Here is a 19,588-nt window from a genome sequence, read left to right as displayed (position 1 = left end):
AGGCTCTCACTGATGAGTGAAGTGGGCGTGTCCCTCACGCTCATGAAATTTACAAGTCAAATTAGAGAAACAGATAACCAATAATAACACTGTTCATGACTGAGTTGGAGGAAACGCTCTGGAAAAGGAACACCAGCCCTACCGGAAGGAACTCCACGGAGGCTTCTGTAAGGAAATGAATGGCCTGAAGCATAGAGCTAAAAATGAGAAGTTAAGTAGATAGAGGGAGTGTGAGGAAGAGGCAGCGTAGGGAGCTGAGAGAAAGCCTGAGGAACCCGTTAGTGCAGAGACTATTTGGGGGGATTTGGGCTCTGAGTTAGAGGAACAGGAAATCACTGAAGGGCTGCAGATAATAAAAGTGGGCTTGCATTTTAAAAAGCGCTAGGATGCTTCAGGTCACATGACACCCTGCCAGCCGCATTCCCACCACACGAGGAGCCTATTGGAAGAAAGACACATTCCATTTTGTGGTTTGATCTCTCTCTCTCTCTCTCTCTCTCTGTGTGTGTGTGTGTGTGTGTGTGTGTGTGTGTGTGTGTGTGTGCCCAGCAAGAATTCAGAGGAATGCATTTGCCATGGCTTGACAGAAAGTCCCCAAGCACCACTCCCTCCCCAGGTGCCACGCTTCACCCCTGCAAGCGTGAGGACATCACATTGCACGGATGAAGGAGTAGAAATGGAGTAGAAGGCAGGAAGCTGACGCCTATGGTCAGGGTAGGGGCACGTGACCTCCTGGACTGGGCGGGTGAGCTCAGTATGCTGTACACCGACGAGCTGAGCGCTGAGGTCACAGACTGGGCAAAATGGAGAAAGACAGTAAGCCAACCATCCCGACCGGGATACATACAAGGAGAATGGAGATACAGGGGAATGGAGATGCCCTGGCTGTCCCAGAACTCATTCTGTAGAGCAGACTATCCTGGAACTCAGAGATCTGTCTGACTCCACCCCTTGAGTGCTGAGATTAAAGGCCACAGTATGTGTCAGGGATTGGAGTTCTCTGAATAGACAAGCAGAAGTTCTAAAATACCTCCGCCGCAGTATTCTGTCCCCTTCTGGGCTGGAGCCTGGCCCTGCACAGCCCCTTCAGATAAGCCTTGCTCATTTTTTCCCCCCAAAGATTTATTTATTATATGTAAGTGCACTGTAGCACTGTAGCTGCCCTCAGATACCCCAGAAGAGGGCATCAGATTTCGTTATGGATGGTTGTGAGCCACCATGTGGTTGCTGGGATTTGAACTCGGGACCTTTAGAAGAGCATTCGGCGCTCTTAACCACTGAGCCATCTCGCCAGCCCGCCTTGCTCCTTGAATCCCAGCTTAGAGGCTTAGGGTTCTCACCTCAATGCTAACTAGGCTCATTCCTGTCTTTCAGAGTATCTCTTTGGAGATTTTACTTCTTTGAGAACAAGAAATGGGCACCCGCTTAGTTCTACAATTCCGGTCTGTATCTTGCATCTCTCCTTGGCAACCTTAGGTTCAGAGAAGAACCTCTGAATGTTCAGGGATGCCAAGTAGGAAAACCTGTGAAAACGGCAGGCCCAACGAGGCTAGCATCCCATCACGTGACTCGCCCAGTGAGGGCTCCCAACATCCTAGCACCTAATCCACTTGGAGAGGGGCAGTTTCCAGCATCCAGGCATCCCCAGTACCTGATTCACCCACGGGGCGGGGGGGGGGGGGGGGGGAAGGGGGGGAGGAGCCAGAGGCGATCTCTGCCCTCTCCTCTCAACGTTCCTGCAGCTGAGTCCTACTGGCTCCAATATAAAGACAGGAGCACCCTTCCTTGAGCAAAGGTTTCTTACACCAAATCTGTAAGGACACTTTTTTTTCTGAGCTAGGTGACTTTCTGGAAAGGACAGAACTTCCAATGGAGTCACATTAGGTTTCAGAGCACGAAAGGGGAAGAACAAACAGCCCGCTAAAACTCCTGGGATCGTGAAAGTAAGCTAGGAGAAAGAAAGAAAAATGGAATTTTACAATAAGCAGTTAACCGATTTTGGTGCAAACAGATTCGCACGATAGGCTTGCAAGGTAAAAACCGACCGCTCTGAGTGTTTAATGTGCATCGCTGAATGGTAATTTACACCAGTGCTCAGCAATTCATGCAAACTTAATAATGAGAAGCTTGAGTAGAAAATAAGACTCTGGCTCAGTTAGAATAATGATTAATTCCCAACTGTAATTAGCACCTCAGAAGGTCTCAACAGAGATGCTAGCTGGGTACACAGCGTTGACGTAACTCAATTGTCTGTGTCTGGACTGAGCCCTACTGATGGTGTTGGGGCAGGGTACAGACTGTCTCCTTTTTTAAAAATATATTAATTTATTTTGTGTACACAGAGGTTAGAATATATCTCGTGACACTCAGTTCTCTCCTACCATGTGGCTCTTGCTCTGAGGATCAGACTCGGGGTGGCAAGCTTGGCGACAGGTATGTAAATTCAGATTTACACACTGAATCACCTCACCAGCCTGACTCTGTGTTGTTGTTGCTTGTGTGTATGGGTGTTTGCCAGCATGCATGTCTGTGGACCACATGTATGCCTGATGCCTGAAGAAGCTAGAAGAGAGCAATGGGTCCCCCTGGAGCTGTAGTCACAGTTGCAAACTGCCATGTGGGTGCTGGGAACCAAACCAGGGTCCTCTTGAAGAGCAACAAGTGCTCTTAACTGCATAGCCATCTCTCTAGTCCACCTCCACCCCCACCCCCATTCTTTTGTTTTTTTCAAGGATGGCATTTAAATTGTTTTTTTAGATTTATTTTATTTTATATGCATGTGTATTTTCTTGCAATATGTATCTGTGTATCATGTGCACCTTGGAACCGATGTTGTTATGAATGGCTAGGAGCCATCATGTGGGTGCTTGGAATCAAACCAGGGCCTTCTACAAGAACAAGTGGTCTTAACCACTGAGCTATCTCTATTCTTTACTTTTTTTAGATTTATTTTATGCATATGAGTACATACTTACATCTGCATTATGTATATGAGTATGTCTTCATGCCCCCAGAAAAGAGCATCAGATCCCATTACAGATGGTTGTGAGCCATCGTGCTGTTGTTGGGATTTGAACTCAAGATCTCTGGAAGAGCAGTCAGTGCTCTTAGCCACTGAGCCATCTCTCCAGCCCATCCATCTCTATTCTTAAAGAAAAATCTTAGCTCTTGCAGAGCTAAGTTCATAGAATGGTTTGTAGTAGTGTCTTTTGTGTGTGTGGGGGGTGTGGGGGGGTTGTATTGCTGTGAAGAAACACCATGACCACAACAACTCTTATAAAGGAAAACATTTCATTGGGGCTGGCTTACAGGTCAGAGGTTCAGTCCATTATAGTCGTGGTGGGAAGCCTGATATCATGCAGACAGACCTGGTGCTGGTGAGGTAGCTGTAGGCAGCAGGAAGGATAATGCCACCACACTAGGCCTGGCTTAAGCACAGGGGATCACATAGCCCACACCAGTGACACACTTCCTCCATCAAAGCTAAACCTACTCTCACAAGGATACACCTCCTAATAGTGCCACTCCCTCTGGATCTCCTTGCCTCTGACTCCCAAGTGCAGAGACTGAATGTCTAACACCCTCACCACACCATCTATTATTGTTTTAAGTGGGGTTCCCAACTGCTAGCCTGGTAGGTCAGCATTGACCAATGGTAGTACATCCAGTAGAAGGCAGATTCTCCCCATGATTTATCCCCAACAGTGACAGAGTCATGAGACCTGCCCTCACCAATAGGAATTTCTGTTCTCATCGCTGTCTGAAATAAAACAAAACAAACCTAACTGTGGAGTTGCTGACAGGAGAAAGGATTCGGTAAACATTCAGTGGGTGGATTTTAAATGATGTCATTGGCTTAGTAACGTGAATCAACACAGAAGTCATCTTGGACATGATGCAGAGAACAAAGAAATGCGTTTCTGTTTTTGTTTTTTTGTTTTTTCTATATAGGAACTGTCCCCCCACAATCTTCTCAGGACTGATACCTGAAGGCTGCACAGTGTTTAAATGATTCTTTTTAAGCTAACACAAAATTTGTATCACTTTGTCAAGGACTCTGGTGGGCTATAGATGCGGCTATCGCTTTATTGATCTGTTATGGGACAGTCGATTCTCACTTCGGGACTTCAGGCCAACTCTGCGTTAAGCTGACAGCAATTCAAATATGATTTTAATATGGTTTCAAAGCATAGCTTCCCAGGCCCTAGAAACAAATGCACTGCTGTCTCCCTGCCCCCTGTGGGTTGGAGCAAGAGAGGCTGCTGGCTCAGGTGGAATGGCTTAATTGGTAACCTAATATCTGTTTACAAAACTGGATGTGCAAGACACTTGGCTTGCCCAAGTCACCCCACAGAGGGGTTTGACCTTAACCAGCTCACAGATCTCAATTTTTGCAGACAAAAGATTAATTAGCACCCGCCGTGAAATGAAGTGGTGTGTGAAGATGACATGTTGCTTCTCTGAGACCTTAGGCAAGTGTTATGTGTTAACTGTCAACTTGACAGAATCCGGAACCACTTGGGAGCTTAACATCCAGGTATGGAGCTCTGGGATTATTTGGATCCTGGGGCGTGCCTCCAATGAATATGTTAATCAGGTTAATAGAGCTAGGAAGATTTACACTAAAAGTGGGGGCACCATTGTTAGCATTTTGTCTAGGCTCTGCCCCATAGTTACCTGGCAACAGCCAGGTGTGCCTGACTCACTATAAAAGGGGCTGCTTGCCCCCTCTGCTCTCTCTTGCTCTCTTGCCTTCTGTCTCCACTCCGTCCTTTTGCCCATCCCCTCCCCCCCTCCACGTGCCCATCCCTAGCCTCTACTCCTCTCTGTCTGTCTGTCTGTCTGTCTGTCTGTCTCTCTCTCTCTCTCTCTCTCTCTCTCTCTAACTTTCTCTGTCTCTACTACCCTTTCAACTCCCCTCCATGCCCAGAATTATACCGGTGTGTGACTGGTCCCTCAGGGGGAAGGGATGCCTCAGCATGGGCTGGGCTGGCAGAGGCACCCCCTTCCCCCATGCCTGGCTACATACACACCCACCAAAACATAGTCCTTCTCTCCTCATCTTTCTTTCTTTTTTTTTTTTTTTAAGATTTATTTATTTATTATATGTAAGTACATTGTAGCTGTCTTCAGACACTCCAGAAGAGGGAGTCAGATCTCGTTACGGATGGTTGTGAGCTACCATGTGGTTGCTGGGATTTGAACTCTGGACCTTCGGAAGAGCAGTCAGGTGCTCTAACCCACTGAGCCATCTCACCAGCCCTCTCCTCATCTTTCTATAAAACACAACAACCATTCCCTGACTTTGGTTTCAGACTATGTAAAAGAGAGAGAGAGACACAGAGAGAAAGAGAACCACCAAGTCCATGCATCCTTATCTGCTTCCTGGGTGCAGATGATGCAATATATGACCAAGTTCCCGTGACTTCCCCCACAACGATTGCACAGTAGGATTGTGACCTGGAATAAACCCTTCCTTGCTAAATAGCTTTCCTGGGGTGTTTTGTCACAGCAATAGGAAAAGAAAAGTAAGACAGCAAGTTAGCAAACCTGGTTTGTTCTTCATAACCCACCTTGTCTGGGGCACTGCAGAAAGGGAGGGAATCCTGTCTACACAGCATCCGACGGTTTCCAAGAAAGAAAGAGAAGGTAATTTACCAATGCCAGCTCTTTTTCTCCACCTTTACTCCTGCTGTCCCTTGAGCACCTGAGAACATTTCTAGAGGTGAACCCATGGCCAACATACCAGAAGCATCACTCCATCTCGGCAGCTTCCTAGCCTCGCCAGGAAAGTGTGAAGTGAAAAGTCACACTAATTTGATTCCCGGTTTTTATTTGTCCCACATTGAACTGTTCATCTTCGTGTGATTACAAAGTGTGATAGCCCTTCTCACACGTTATTTCCTCTCTGCCTAAAACTTCCTTAGGGTAAAAGATTGAAGATCTATACCCGTGGCCACTAAAATTCCTAGGTTGGCCCCCAGGCCTCAGTGTGATGGCGTTACGGGGTGGAGCCTTGAGAAGGGGTTAGTGATAGGTCATTTCTCCGAGGGTGAAATGAGCCGACTCAAACCAGATTAGAGTGTGTTGAAGGCAGGTTTATCGCGAGGCTGCCCCCAAGGATTGAGGCCGGGGAGTCGCTATGGGGCCGGGTGGGGGATGGGAAGAAAGGGCTTGCGTACAGAGAAAGAAGAGAGAGAGAAGAAGAGAGAAAGACCTTGAGATACCAAAATGTCTGGATTATATAGGGAAGAGGCTGTAGGGGAAGGGCAGCCCAGCCTCTGAGCTGGAGAGTTCAGGGTTGGGGGCAGGGTATGACAGGTAGGGACTGAGGGATTCTGGGAGATCCTGGAGGCCAGGTCTGCTTTGTTATGTAAAATATGCACCTCTGCCCCTTGTCCAGGAGCTGAAACCAAACAGTTCATGAGAACGGAGCCTTCTGAATGCCATTAGTGCCCTTATGAAAGGGCTCCAGAAATCTCTGCTGCTTCTGTTTGAACCAAAGGACTACACACAGGGTCGATGCCAATCCATGAACACACACACACACACACACACACACACACCGCCCCATTGCGTCAAGTGGCCTATAGGTGTGTCTCTGTATTTTCTTTTTCTTTTTTTCTTTTCTTTTTTGTTGTTTGTTTGTTTCGAGATAGGGTTTCTCTGTGTAGCTCTGGCTGTCCTGGAACTCACTCTGTAGAGTATGCTGGCCTCGAACTCAGAAATCCCCCTGCCTCTGCCTCCCAAGTGCTGGGATTAAAGGCGTGCACCATCACTGCCCCTGAATTTTCAATTGTCAACCACAGTGCAGAGCAGAGAACTAAGTGCTGGCAGATTGTTTGGCATCTTCCTATCCTGAGCTCTCTTTATGTAAATCCGTGTCCTTATTCACCAGCTCAAAGGACTGGCTCTCTGAGATTACCATGTTAAAAAGCAAACGGAGTTGTTAGTCTAGGCTCTGCCCCAAGGTTACCTGGCAACTATAAAAGGGGCTGCTCTTCCCCTCCGCGCTCTCTTGCCTTCTTGCTCTTGCTCTCTCCTCTTGCTCCTGCTTCCCCCCTCCACTCCCCTCCCTACCCCTCCATGTGTCTCAACTCCTCTCCCCATGCTCCGAATAAACTCTATTCTATACTATACCATATATAGTATAGTATATAGGGTCCCTCACTGAGAAGGGATGCCTTAGCATGGGCCCGCAGAGGCACCCCCTTCCCCCACACCATACTGCTTCTCTTTCTGAAATGTGGCTTTTTGGAGAATAAAGAGCTGGCAGCTTGGGGTGGGGGAGCGGGGATGGAGGGACAGGACAGGAGAGCCACATGAAGGGACACAGTGGCAGGGGTTTGGGGTTAACTTCAGATGGTAGCTGAGGTTCTGTTCCAGCAAAGGCCAACAGCCTTATGGTATACAAACGTCTCTGGGTCTTTATTACAAACCTCAAGCAGGAGTCCCAGAAAAGCCCCCACACTTCTCAGCAGTCACTTCCAGGTTCCAGAACTCAAAAATTCAATGCTTACTGCTTAAACCACTCAGTCCATACTAGTCTCTTACAGCACTCTGGAAACACACTGGGTTACAAAACGCCTCGGGAACTCGTCATCATACATAGTCTAGTCAGAAGCCACTAGATTAAATAAATAAATAAATAAATAAAATGGTAAGTAGAAGAGATTAGGCAGAAATAACAAGAGAATTAAGATAGATATAGCTGAACGTGTTAGGACATGTAGGCCTAGCTACCAGTTAGGTGGAAAGGGAGGTGGAAGGTTTATAATTGTATTTTAGACTGTCCTAAACTATTTTTTTGCATCTGTATTACTTTTACTATAATAACTTTTAACTCTTTAATAAGTAGTGTATCTCAGAGATACCTGTAAGCATGACTGACAGCTGTATTCAGTTAACCCCAAGATTGTCTAAGGGCCCAAACACAATGAACATTCATTTTTCACTCTCAGGGAGCACAGCTCTAGGTGGTGAGCTGGGGGCTGGAGGACTGAGAATCGAGGAGAAGCCTCCGTTCTCCACAGTCCCTTAAGAACCAAGGTTGGCTTTTCCATCTTAGCTTGTTATGAAGGTCACCACCCAGAAGGCAGAAAAAGAAAGAACTCGGGGAACCATGCAGAAGAGGATTATCATGAGATTCACAGCGGGCCATGGACTTCTGCTTACTGATGTAAAACTCAGTCCCTCCACCCCACTAAACTACAAGGAAGCCTGGGCGATATGGTCTCCACGCATTCTCTACGAAAAAGGTCAGCAGTGACGGGTCTGTCAGTGGGTGATCACTGAGCCTTCTCGGAAGACTCCTAGTTAGACCTAAAGACGCTAGCACGAAACCTCATTCCAGAGATAAGAAGAGAGGAAAGGGAGGGTTTGGGGACCTCTCTCAGCTGTCTTTTACTTCAGTGGAAATACAACAGTCCTAAATTCACCAATCGACCGTGTCGCACCTTGACTGGCCAGAAACTAAGCTTGTTTCTTAGCATGGGTTTGAAAGGTTGACATAAACTCCATTTGTCTCCGCTTAAAGACCAAACCTGATTACCAAAAGAAGACGTAAGGCACCAGCTCCAGGAACAGACCGTAAAATCCACAGTAAGCTCATAAAACCCCCTCCCAAAGAGTAGCCTGGGGATAACCACAGAAGTAGGGAAATGTCTTATCTCAGGATGGACCATCTGCGCTGGGCAGCCCTATCTCATCCTATGACTAAACATTCATGACATAAGAATGCAGACCGCTGGCCAGCTGTGACCCCCTAGCACCCAACAGTGCAATTTTAGATTACCCAATCCTTCTAGAGGTTCCCCCAGTTCCCTTCTTATAAGCCCTGCGTGCCTTTGTCTTGGGTCGCCATTTTAAAGAATGGTTAACCCCTGGTTGTTTCTGCAGAAAAAATGTTGTTTGTCTTTGCATACTATCTGAGTCTGGGGTCTTCCTTCAGCAATTTTGAGACTCTTACAGGGATATAAGCAAGGTAGCCTGAAAGTACAAAGGGACAACCAGGGCTATACAGAGAAACCCTGTCTCAAAAAAAACAAAAACAAACAAACAAAAAGTACAAAGGGATGACTGTCCACAAACAAAGCAGAAGGTGAAGTGGGCCTGGCAGGTAGGAGGAGGGTCTGTCAAGGTTTCCTTCGTATCAGCCAGACAAAAAAGAGCCTCGTGCTTCTCTACAGATTAATAGCTCAATGCACTGCAGGGTATTTATAAGATTGGGATAGTACACAGGAATGAGGCAGGAAAACAAAACAAAACAAAACAAAAAAACATTGCTACAAGTAACACATTGGTTGCACAGATATTAAGTTGAGTATAAGAAACAAAAAAATTTTTTAAAAATCTATATTTATATACCATGTAATTCCACTTTTACAAATCCAGAAGTAGACAAAACTAATCAGTGAAGGCCAGACATGGTAGCACACACCTATGACCCCAGCATCTGTGAAGCAGAGGTCATCTTCGGCTACATAGCAAGTTTGAATTGAATGTGGGCTACGTATTCTTTACAGTCCAGTGGATGATCTATATAGCCATATGTCCACTTTAACTGAGTTTGTCAAGAATATAGCAAGCTAAAGGGAAAGAATACATAGCAGGTATGAGACAGCCAGATGGACGGCAAGGAATCTTCAAATTGCGTACTCAAAGCATGTAGCAGGGGCTAGAGAAGTGGCTCAGCGGTTAAGAGCACTGGCTGCTCTATCAGAAGTCCCAGGGTTCGTAACCTAGCACCAGCATGGTGGCTCACAACCATCTGTAACTCCAGTCCCAAGAGATCTGAGGCCCTCTTCTAGCCCCTAAGGGCACCACACGCATGTGGCCCACACATGCAGGCTGAACACACATACACAAGCACACATACACATAAGATAAAGCAATTAGCAGACATCACCTGAGAAGCCCCATTGAGGCGGTCAGTTGGAGTTCCTAATATGGAGAATCCCCAGGCAAAGCAGAGTGTCCATTTGAGTAAAGTTTATGAATAAAAGAAGAGTAATGAATAGAAATGACATCATCAAGTCATGTGCTCACAGAGCCCTGCAGAGGTTAGGGCAGATTCTGGTTGACATTTGTCTCCACAGATGGGCTTCTCATGAGGGGCTGAACACCTGGATTCTCTCAGCACAGGCACTTTTATATCACAGGATAAACAATAGTAATTTCTGTTGGAAATGGTCAATGTTCTAGATATTTTCAAGGACATAATGTTATTGGGGGGATTGTTGATTTGTTTGTTTTTGAGACAGGGTCTAGCTGTGTAGCCCTGGCTGGCCTGGAATTCACTGGGTAGACCAGGCTGGCCTCGAACTTACAGGGATCTGCCCACCTCTGCCTCCTGAGTTCTGAGGTGCTAGGTGGGTACCGCCAGGGCTGGCCAAACGTAGTTTTACTCTTAAACTGTTGCTTTCTCCCTGTCAGTGTTAAGGCAGCCACCCGTCCCCACACAGGGGCCCTTGGAGAATACTTAGAGATAGACATGTTTGGTTCTGCAATGGAGGAAGAAGAAGCCCCAAGTCCAGAACCAGAATCTCAGCGAGCTCACACGGCACATGTCAGTTTACCAACATAAAGTATACTCTCCCTGTCTCAACAAACAAACAAACAAACAAACAACAAAGTAGACCAGACTTGGTGGCAAACACTTCTAATCCCCTAAGCAGTCAGTAGGCAGAGGCAGCTGTAGCTTTGTGAATTCAAGGACAGCTGGGGTTCCATGATATGACCCTGCTAAAACAAACCCAAGCAAGGAAACTAAAATCCACTCTCCAATTAAAAAAAAAGAGAGAGAGAGAAAAAGAGAAGAAAAGGGAAAAGAAGAGAAGGGAAAGAAGTCTAAAATCCTAATCAATGGTGACTGCCACTAGACTGATGGTTCACTCCCAGTGGGGGCGGGGTACAGACTGAGAAGACGCACAGTGAATCTGTGTGCTGGTGGCACAAGTGTGTGAAGGCACATGGAATCAAACCAACCTACTCAGGACTGTGTTTTATAAAAAAAGAATGAAAGAACCAGGATATGTTTGGTAGAGGCACAGTATAGCATGGGGAAAGGAGGTGCCTCTGCAGGCCCATGCCGAGACATCCCTTCCCCCTGTGGGACCAGCCATATGACAGATATAGTATGGAATAGAGTTTATTTAGTGCATCGGGAAGGCAGTTGAAGAGAGAGAGAAAGGCAGAGAGAGGGAGAAGAAGAGGAAGAAGGAGAGAGAGAAGGGAAGGGAGAGGAAAGGCCGGCCAGGAAGGAGGGAGGGGAATGGGGAGAGAAGGGACAGAGAGGGTAAGAGGATAAGAGAGTGAGGATGGGGCAAGCAGCCCAGTTCATAGTGAGTCAGGCACATCTGGCTGTTGCCAGGTAACTGTGGGGCAGAGCCTAGAAGAAATGAACGCTAACACTCAGGATTGTGGCTTTTGTGTTGGACCCCCCATTTTGGCCCTGGTTTGGGCCTTGAGGACAAACCCAATCCTGGCTTGAGTTTTGAGACCTGTCTCAGTCACTTCCGTATCGGGGAGACTCAGCAAGACCTGTCTGGCCCTGCCTCTGCCCTGCCATTGCTGATGTAGAGCTTTGCCCTTGACCCTGTCAGTCACTCCATACCCTCCGTCAACCTTCCCTGCCTCTTACATCATCTTACCCCACCAAAAATCCCTCTCCCTATGTTCCGAACTTATATAAGCAAGAGGCTGATGCCATAAAGTTTATTTCCTGCTTCGACAAGACTCCTGGCTCAGTGTGTTTCCTTTGGGACATCGACACTCGCCATCCCTCTCAGCCCCAAAGAGACCCCAGCGGGATTGGAAACTCTCTCCTCTCATCTGGACTCCTAACCCTAATCCTGCATGTATATTGTCCCTCTCTGTACCTATTTTAAAATTTTGACAGTTGAACTGTTTAGAGAATGAGGGGCCATATTTGCCACAAGCCTTGGGGGTTGCAGAGCACTTCCCATCATAACCAGCTACACCCTGCTAGCCTGGTGTGTGTGTGTGTGTGTGTGTGTGTGTGTGTGTGTGCAGGACCCCAGTGTGCTCTCAGGAATGCTGGTGGAGCTGGGCTCCTGGACGCTCAGAATTCGGTCAAACACACCTCTGGTCATTTGTGGCTCCTTCAATGACATATAAAAGGAACTCAGAACTCCTTGGATTTAGAGTTGAAATCCAATTCCATGGGTGTGATGTGGGGTTGGAGTTTTTATTGCAGTAGCCCGTAATGGAGATCTGGGATGCAACTAACCACATGAGCACAGATAAGGCCAGACTGAAACAGACAAGCTGGAGACCTTCCCTTCCCTTTTCATTTATTGAGGAGCCTCAGTTTAAATGAAGCAACAGATGAAGCCTTTCTGACACCACTGTTATTCATAGTCTAAATAAATTCTTCTGTTATGTGGAACTGTGAAGTCACTCAACTAGACGGCTCTTCTGTGGGTACAAAAAAGTTTTATTGGGGATCAAACTTGTCAAGGCCATGGGGTGGGGGCAGACGGACAGACACACAAAATGATGAGAAAGCAAGCAGGTTTTATATGACAACAGATGAGGTCATTGAGCTGATACAGGCTAAGAATTAGATGCCCTTGCTCAACGTAGTAGACCTTTGGAGTGGTTAAGGAGGGTCCTGGTGGTTTAAGGAACATGCCTGGTAAACAGAAACCCACCTTTAGCCCCCTGTTTACTTAGTACCAGTCATCTTGATAAGCAAGCTAGAAGGGAAGGACATTGTCTCCAGCACCACCATTTGGGGACTGCTCTGAACCTAACACTAAGAAAGTCGGTGTTGGGCTGGAGAGATGACTCAGTGGTTAAGAGCACTTTAGAGCTGAGTCCTGAGCCTGTTAGGTCCATAGATATTTAATGGCCCAGAAAGCTCCCCTGTTCCAGTCTCCCGCTGACTGAATCTGCCCAGCTTGGCAGGAGGCATGTGAGTGAGTGTGTCCAGGTTGGGTGCTTCCAGCCACTGTCCAACTGCAGTTGCATGAACATTCCTGACCATGAACTATCTTACTGAGCCACCAGCCACCGGCCACCATAGCCATGAGCACTCAGAATACTAACACAGACGTCTTCCAGTCAGGAAGTTGTAGCTGGGCATCCATCCCAAAGATGATTTTTCGTTAGACGCTTAACTCACTTTTCCTTCAAAACTCCTAAAAGAAACTTTACAGCCAGGCAGGGGTGGTGCATGCCTTTAATCCCAGCACTTGGGAGGCAGAGACAGGCAGATTTCTGAGTTCCAGGCCAGCCTGGTCTACAAAGTGAGTTCCAGGATAGCCAGGGCTATACAGAGAAACCCTGTCTCGAAAACAAAAACAAACAAACAAACAAAAAAAAAACCCCGAAACTTCACTTGATAGCTAAAGCACACATTAGCACCAAAGGACAGTATAGAACAACCATGCTTCCGCCTTAGTAGAGAGTATATGATGTTTCTCACCCATATTAAATGTCTGGTTCAAGGTGATGCTGATAGAAAACTATGGAATGGGATACGTACAGGTGATTTCTTTGATTTCGTCCACACTTTGAAAGTTTCCAACTCAGCAATATTTCCTTGATGTCTACTAAATTGCTTTCAGTGAGCTATGAAGGCCATGCTACAGCAGCAGTTCTCGACCTGTGGGTAGAGATCCCCGGGGAGTGTCGAATGACCCTTTCATAGGGGTCGGTATATCAGATATTCTGCACAGCAGATCTTTACATTACAACTCATGACAGTAGCAAAATTACAGTTATGAAATAGCAATGAAAATAATTTTATAGTTAAAGGGGTCACCACAGCATGAGGAACTGTATTAAAGGGTTGCAGCATTAGGAAGGCTGAGAACCAGCTATGCTAGAGGTTCATACTATAGCACATAGCTGTGAGAAAGCTTCATACTCTAGCACGTAGCTGTGAGAAAGCTCTATAGAATTTTCGATAGAGCCGGGCAGTGGTGGCGCACACCTTTAATCCCAGCATTTGGGAGGCAGAGACAGGCGGATTTCTGAGTTCAAGGCCAGCCTGGTCTACAGAGTGAGTTCCGGGACATCCAGGGCTACACAGAGAAACCCTGTCTCGGGAGGGGGGGGGGAGGAAAAGAAAAGAAATAAAAAGAAAAAGGAAAAGAAAAGAGAAAAGAGAGAGAGAGGAAGGAAGGAAGGAAGGAAGGAAGGAAGGAAGGAAGGAAGGGAGAGGGAGGGAGGGAGGGAGGGAGGGAGGGAGGGAGGGAGGGAGGAAGGAAGGAAAGAAGAAAGAAAGAAAGAAAGAAAGAAAGAAAGAAAGAAAGAAAGAAAGAGAAAAGAGAAAAAGAAAAAAAGAATTTGCATTAGAACAGTATCCAGGGTTGTTTGCCATATCCCCATAAAGTTCTAAGAATAGAACAGCAGATCAAAACTCTATCTTAAAGTTAATTTCCTATAAATCTTAAGAAACTAAAATAACCATGCCCTGCTTCCGTTTCTTTCAGCAGAAAATCTAGTACCAATTTGCAGCTGGGCTTAGATAATTAGGTGCTGTCTTATTGCTTGAGCATTCCATTCCATTCAACTAACTTGTGTTTGCCTAACGTACGTGTCTCCTGATGCTGGCTTTATTTATTATTTATATTTCCTATTTGCCGCATGTTCTATTACAAGCTTTCTCAAATCCCCGCGGAGGAAGACATAATAATTATAAGGCAAGAAGCAGACGAATATATAAGTGAATCAGTCTTCTGAGACCTCGCCAAATTATAGGCCTCCAATACGCCTGATTTAATGATTAGTTCATTTGCTTCCACACATGGATTAAGCGTCTATTATGTCTAGGCAATTTATTACAGTCGCGGCTGAAAGAACGCTTGAGCCCGTTGCGTTTGCCTTTAACAAAACAGGATGCCTGAGGGCTGCCCAAAAGCTTGAGGTCCAAGTGACAGCAGCTGGTGATTTCAAATGGTGCCATCTCTGAGGTTCCGCAGTTGTCGTAAAGTCAGATCTCTCAATCTTCTCACAAATAAGCCAGGGGGTTGGTAGCGACGAGGTGACTCCTAGCCAGGAACTTCTACAAGTTTGAATTTGTTTAGTTTGAATAGTTCAAACATTTTGAATAGTTCCTCTAGTTCTGGACAAAGTGTTGGTAAAGCCGGCACCTTGGAAAGCGTTGCTGTTTCTACACTGACGGCTGAATGATTCAGGGAGCCCTACCGGCAGCACTTCTCAACCTGTGGGTCGCGACTCCCTTTGGAGGTCGATGACCCATCCTCAGGGGTCCCCTAAAACCATCAAAAATATCAGATGTTTACACAACGATTCATAACAGTAGCAAAATTACAGCTATGAAGTAGCAGTGAAAGTAATTTTATGGTTGGGGTCTCCACAGCTTGAGGAGGGTCGCGGCTTTAGGAAGGTTGGGATCTACCAAGCTGACTCTTGTACCACTCTGGCTTGTGACTTGGCCACTAGCTTCACTTTCACACTCAGTCTTTGCTTCTTTAAGTCACCTGCAGCCTTCACTTACACATATGTCTTTGGGGCATGCTAGACCCTCCAACCATGGAAGCCCCCAGTTTGTCTGTCTGACAATTAGGATGATAAATACAAACTTCCCTGTAACTTCTGCTCTCCTATTCTGGGTATATCATTCTTGACCGCATTTTCTGCCGTTTGTGCTGGCCTTTGCTAGTCCTTGCCAGCAGGGGGCGATCTACGCTTGTTGCCAGGAATGCCTTCTACCTTCTGGGATTTTTTTTTTCCCCCAGAGTGATCATTCTTCACTAGTAACATCTCTGGGATTAATACTCACTATACCTTGGAATCTAGATAACAAAGTTGTTTGATTTGCTAATGTAAAATAAAACCACGCCCAAGCAATGCTGGCCCACGACTGCAACACTACCCTGAAGACGGAGGTCTTCTCTAAGCGTCTGTTTAAGCTCTCCACCCTCTGGACCAATAGCTGGTTGGTTGCTTTCATTTAACTTCTGTGCGTGAGTGTTTTGCCAGCACGCATGACTATACCATACGCGTGCCTGGTACCTTCAGAGGCCAGAAGGAGTCATAGGACCACCTCTGACTGGAGTCAGATGGTTGTGAGTAACCATATAGGTTCTGGGAATCAAATCTAGGTCCTCTGGAAAAGCAATCAATGTTCTTAACGGCTGAGCCATCTCTCTGTTCCCCCATGTGACTGTTTGAAGGATGTAGCTTTAAGAGATACTATTTGGAGTTGGGTACATTAAGTAAATAAGACTTCACGGGATGCTCCTACGAAGGACTATTAGCAGAAGGAAAGCGGGATTTATACGCAACACACTGAATGTCTTTATCCAGAATACTCATACTCACCTTTACAGAACAGATTCCATACCAGCTATTTTTCCTTATCTTCAGACACCACCATTGCCCTCAGAACAAGCCAGAATCTGTAGAAATGATAAGTTTTGGGCTGGAGAGATGGCTCAGTGGTTAAGAGCACGGACTGCTCTTCCAAAGGTCCTGAGTTCAAATCCCAACAACCACATGGTGGCTCACAACCATCTGTAATGAGATCTGATGCCCTCTTCTGGAGTGTCTGAAGACAGCTACAGTGTACTTACATATAATAATAAAAATAAATCTTAAAAAAAGGAAATGATAAGTTTTATGAAAAGCTGTCAAAAATATGGTTTGTTGTTTTGTTTTGTTTTACCTAATAAGGACCAAGAAAATATTCTTAATTGGAGGAGGGAGGCACCATGTAATTGTTTTTCTTTTGTAGGAAATGATTTAACGAAGCCAAATTCTGGAACGGTGGTTCGTGTCATGCAAAGATCCATTGAGGGCAAGCTTTAAGAGGGCTTAGAATTGCAGGACAAACCACAGAGTGGGGGGCACAGAGAACAAGGTTTCCTGCCATCTCACTACTCTGATCGTCTTGGCTGTAGTTCCATCACCTTCCATCACAGACTATTGCCCAGGTAAATGCAAGCCATTTCTGAGGAGTTGGCAAACTTTTCCAGAAACCCTAGAAGACATCCCCTTGGGCCTCAGCTATAACCAAATTGCACAAGCAGCCACTGATACATAACTGACTCCTAGCAAATGAGTTTGCAGCTGAGAGTGATTGTCCCAGTGAAAGTCAGCGTGGAAAATGGAGTCTGAGAAGTGGGAACACTACCCACTCTACTCTCCTACCCCACACCCTTTCATCTTCCACAACTGCCTACTTTACCTAATCCCTTGTTTTGTGTTACTTCTGTTTTCAACCAAGGGAAACACTTTCCCTGAGTTATCTCATCTTCTCTCAAAGAATCAGGAGCCCTCCATTTGAGAATGGCCGCACAGAAGAGGTAATGTGAACTGGAGAGTTGGTGCGACAGTTAGGAACATTTGCTGCCCTTCCAGAGGACATGGGTTTAATCCAGACACCCACATGGTGGCTCACAGTTGTCTATAGCTTCAGTTCCAGGACATTCTATGCCTTCTAGCCTTTGAGGACATCATGCATGCACATGTTCTGTAGACATACACGGAGTCAAAATACCCATACATGTAACAGTTAAAAATAAATTAAAATTAAAAAACTGATATTTGGAATTTGTTTCATAATAGTCTAATGAGGGAAAGGGAAGTGATTACAAGTATAAATGAATTGGATAAAGCTGCTTGTTGGTATACACACAATTTTTATATCAATGTATCCACTTCTGTATACATTTAACACTTGTCACCAAAAAAATTGAAGCATATTAATTTTTTTTGAGTCAGGTTCTCATATAGCTTTGTAAACCAGGCCAGCCTTGAGAGATCCACTTGCCTCTGTCTCCCAAGTGTTAGGCTCAAAGGTGTGAGCCACCACACCAGGCTCTCTATAAAATGTCTTAAGCTCCATTTATTCAAATTAAGATAAAGAATTGAGATTCATGCTACCAAATTTATGCAAAACTCTGGTAGAGTACTCCGTGGTGCCAGGGACCCAAGTTCCTTCTACCTGTGCAGTTCCAAGTACCAGATGGCTCGTACTTTTTTTAAAAAATGTTTTTAGATTGATTTATTTTATGTTCATGAGTGTTTTGTCTACATATATGTACCACGTGCATGCCTGGTGCCCAAGGAAGTCAGAAGAGGGCATCAGATCCCCTGGAACTGGGGCTATAGATGGTTGTGAGCCACCGCGTGGGTGCTGAAAACTAAACCCAAGTCCTCTGCAAAAGCAAGAAGAAGATGGTTCACATTTTGACCAGAATGAAGACAGGGAGAAAAAAATACTATTGCCTTTTAAGAATGCCACCCCAAAGTCATGAACATGAGTTCAACTCAGAAATTAATCACATAGTTGCAAGCAAAGCTATTCTTTGCCCACAATGATGCAGCAAGCTATGTTTTGTTTTGTTTTGTTTTGTTTTGTTTTGTTTTGTTTTGTTTTGTTTTGTTTTGTTTTGTTTTAAAGATGGAGTGTTGTGTTTTATAAAAAAGAAAAAGAAGCCAGGGGTATGTTTGGTGGAGGCACAGTACGGTGTAGGGGAAGGGGTGCCTCTGCGGGCCCACCATGCTGAGACATCCCCCCCACCCCCCCCCAGGGACCAGCAATAGGACAGATATAGTATGGAATAGAGTTTGTTTAGGGCATGGGGAGGGGATAGGAGAGAGAGAGAGAGAGAGAGAGAGAGAGAGAGAGGGGAAGAAGGAAGAAGAAGAAGAGGAGGAGGAGGAGAAGGAGGGAAGGGGAAGGAGAAGGAGGAGGAAGGAAGAAGGAGGAGGAGAAGGAGGAGGGGGAGGAGGAGGAGGAGGAGGAGGAGGAGGAGAGGCTTAGAGGCCGGTCATGAGCACATTGGAGAGAGGAGGGAGGGGAATGGGGAGAGAAGGGACAGAAAGGGAAGAGGGTAAAAAGGCAAGAGAAGAGAGAGGGGGGAGGGGGTAAGCAGCCCCTTTTATAGTGATCCCAATACACCTGGGTGTTGCCAGGTAACTATGGGGCAGAGCCTAGACAAAATGCCAACCTGGAGTATCACTATGCTGCCCAGGCTGGTTCAGACTTACAGGGCTCAAGTGATCCTCTGACCTCAGCGAGGAGTCCAAGTGTAACTGCAGGCATAAACCACAGTACCTGCTTTTTTGAAGAAAGGGACAGTGAGTGCTAACTGACAGTTCCTGGCTCAGTTTGTGATTCTCTTCGCCCGAATATCCATTTCTTCCCATATCTTTTTCCTTTTTGTGGGCAACAATAATCAAATCTCATCCAGTTTCTGAATCCAGACCATAGCTTTTGGTTGTTAAAACAGGGTCTTATACTGCCTCTGCTAGCTTTATGCTCACTTTATGCCCAGGTAGGCCTTTAATTCACCATGCTGCTGTGGCAGTGTCCCTAGAGCTGGGATTGGAGGCATATGCCACAATATCTGCAGGTTTCCGTCTTCCCACCCAGTTATGTGTCACTTGACACAAGCTAGAGAGGAGGGAGCCTCGACTGAGAAAGTGTCTTTGCAAGATCAGGCTATAGGCATGAGGCATTTTCTTAATTAGTGATTCCTGGGGAAGACTCACCCCATTGTGGGTGTTTCTATCCCTGGGCTGGTGGTCCTTGATTCTCTAAGAGAACAGGCTGAGCAAGCCACAGGGTGTGAGGCAGAAAGCAGCA

General features: G+C 46.0%; 1 long non-coding RNA gene across 2 annotated transcripts; it reads left to right on the top strand.

Annotated features, from left to right (window-relative positions):
* Nucleotides 1-157: 157 nt before the first annotated feature.
* On the top strand, nucleotides 158-17,477 carry Gm40770. Of its 2 annotated transcripts, XR_001779648.1 has the most exons (5): nucleotides 158-816; nucleotides 1,375-1,442; nucleotides 2,343-2,433; nucleotides 4,398-4,537; nucleotides 8,069-9,324. It is a non-coding gene; the product is annotated as a predicted gene, 40770 (long non-coding RNA). The 2 variants fall into 2 exon arrangements; XR_872063.3 differs by lacking the exons at nucleotides 158-816; nucleotides 1,375-1,442; nucleotides 2,343-2,433 and adding an exon at nucleotides 16,730-17,477 and having other exon boundaries at nucleotides 3,811-4,537; nucleotides 8,069-8,258.
* The last annotated feature ends 2,111 nt before the right edge of the window (nucleotides 17,478-19,588 follow it).

This window comes from Mus musculus, chromosome 10 (genome assembly GCF_000001635.26).
Source record: "Mus musculus strain C57BL/6J chromosome 10, GRCm38.p6 C57BL/6J".
Classification (NCBI taxonomy): Eukaryota; Metazoa; Chordata; class Mammalia; order Rodentia; family Muridae; genus Mus; species Mus musculus.
This window is presented reverse-complemented; position numbering and strand designations above follow the sequence as displayed.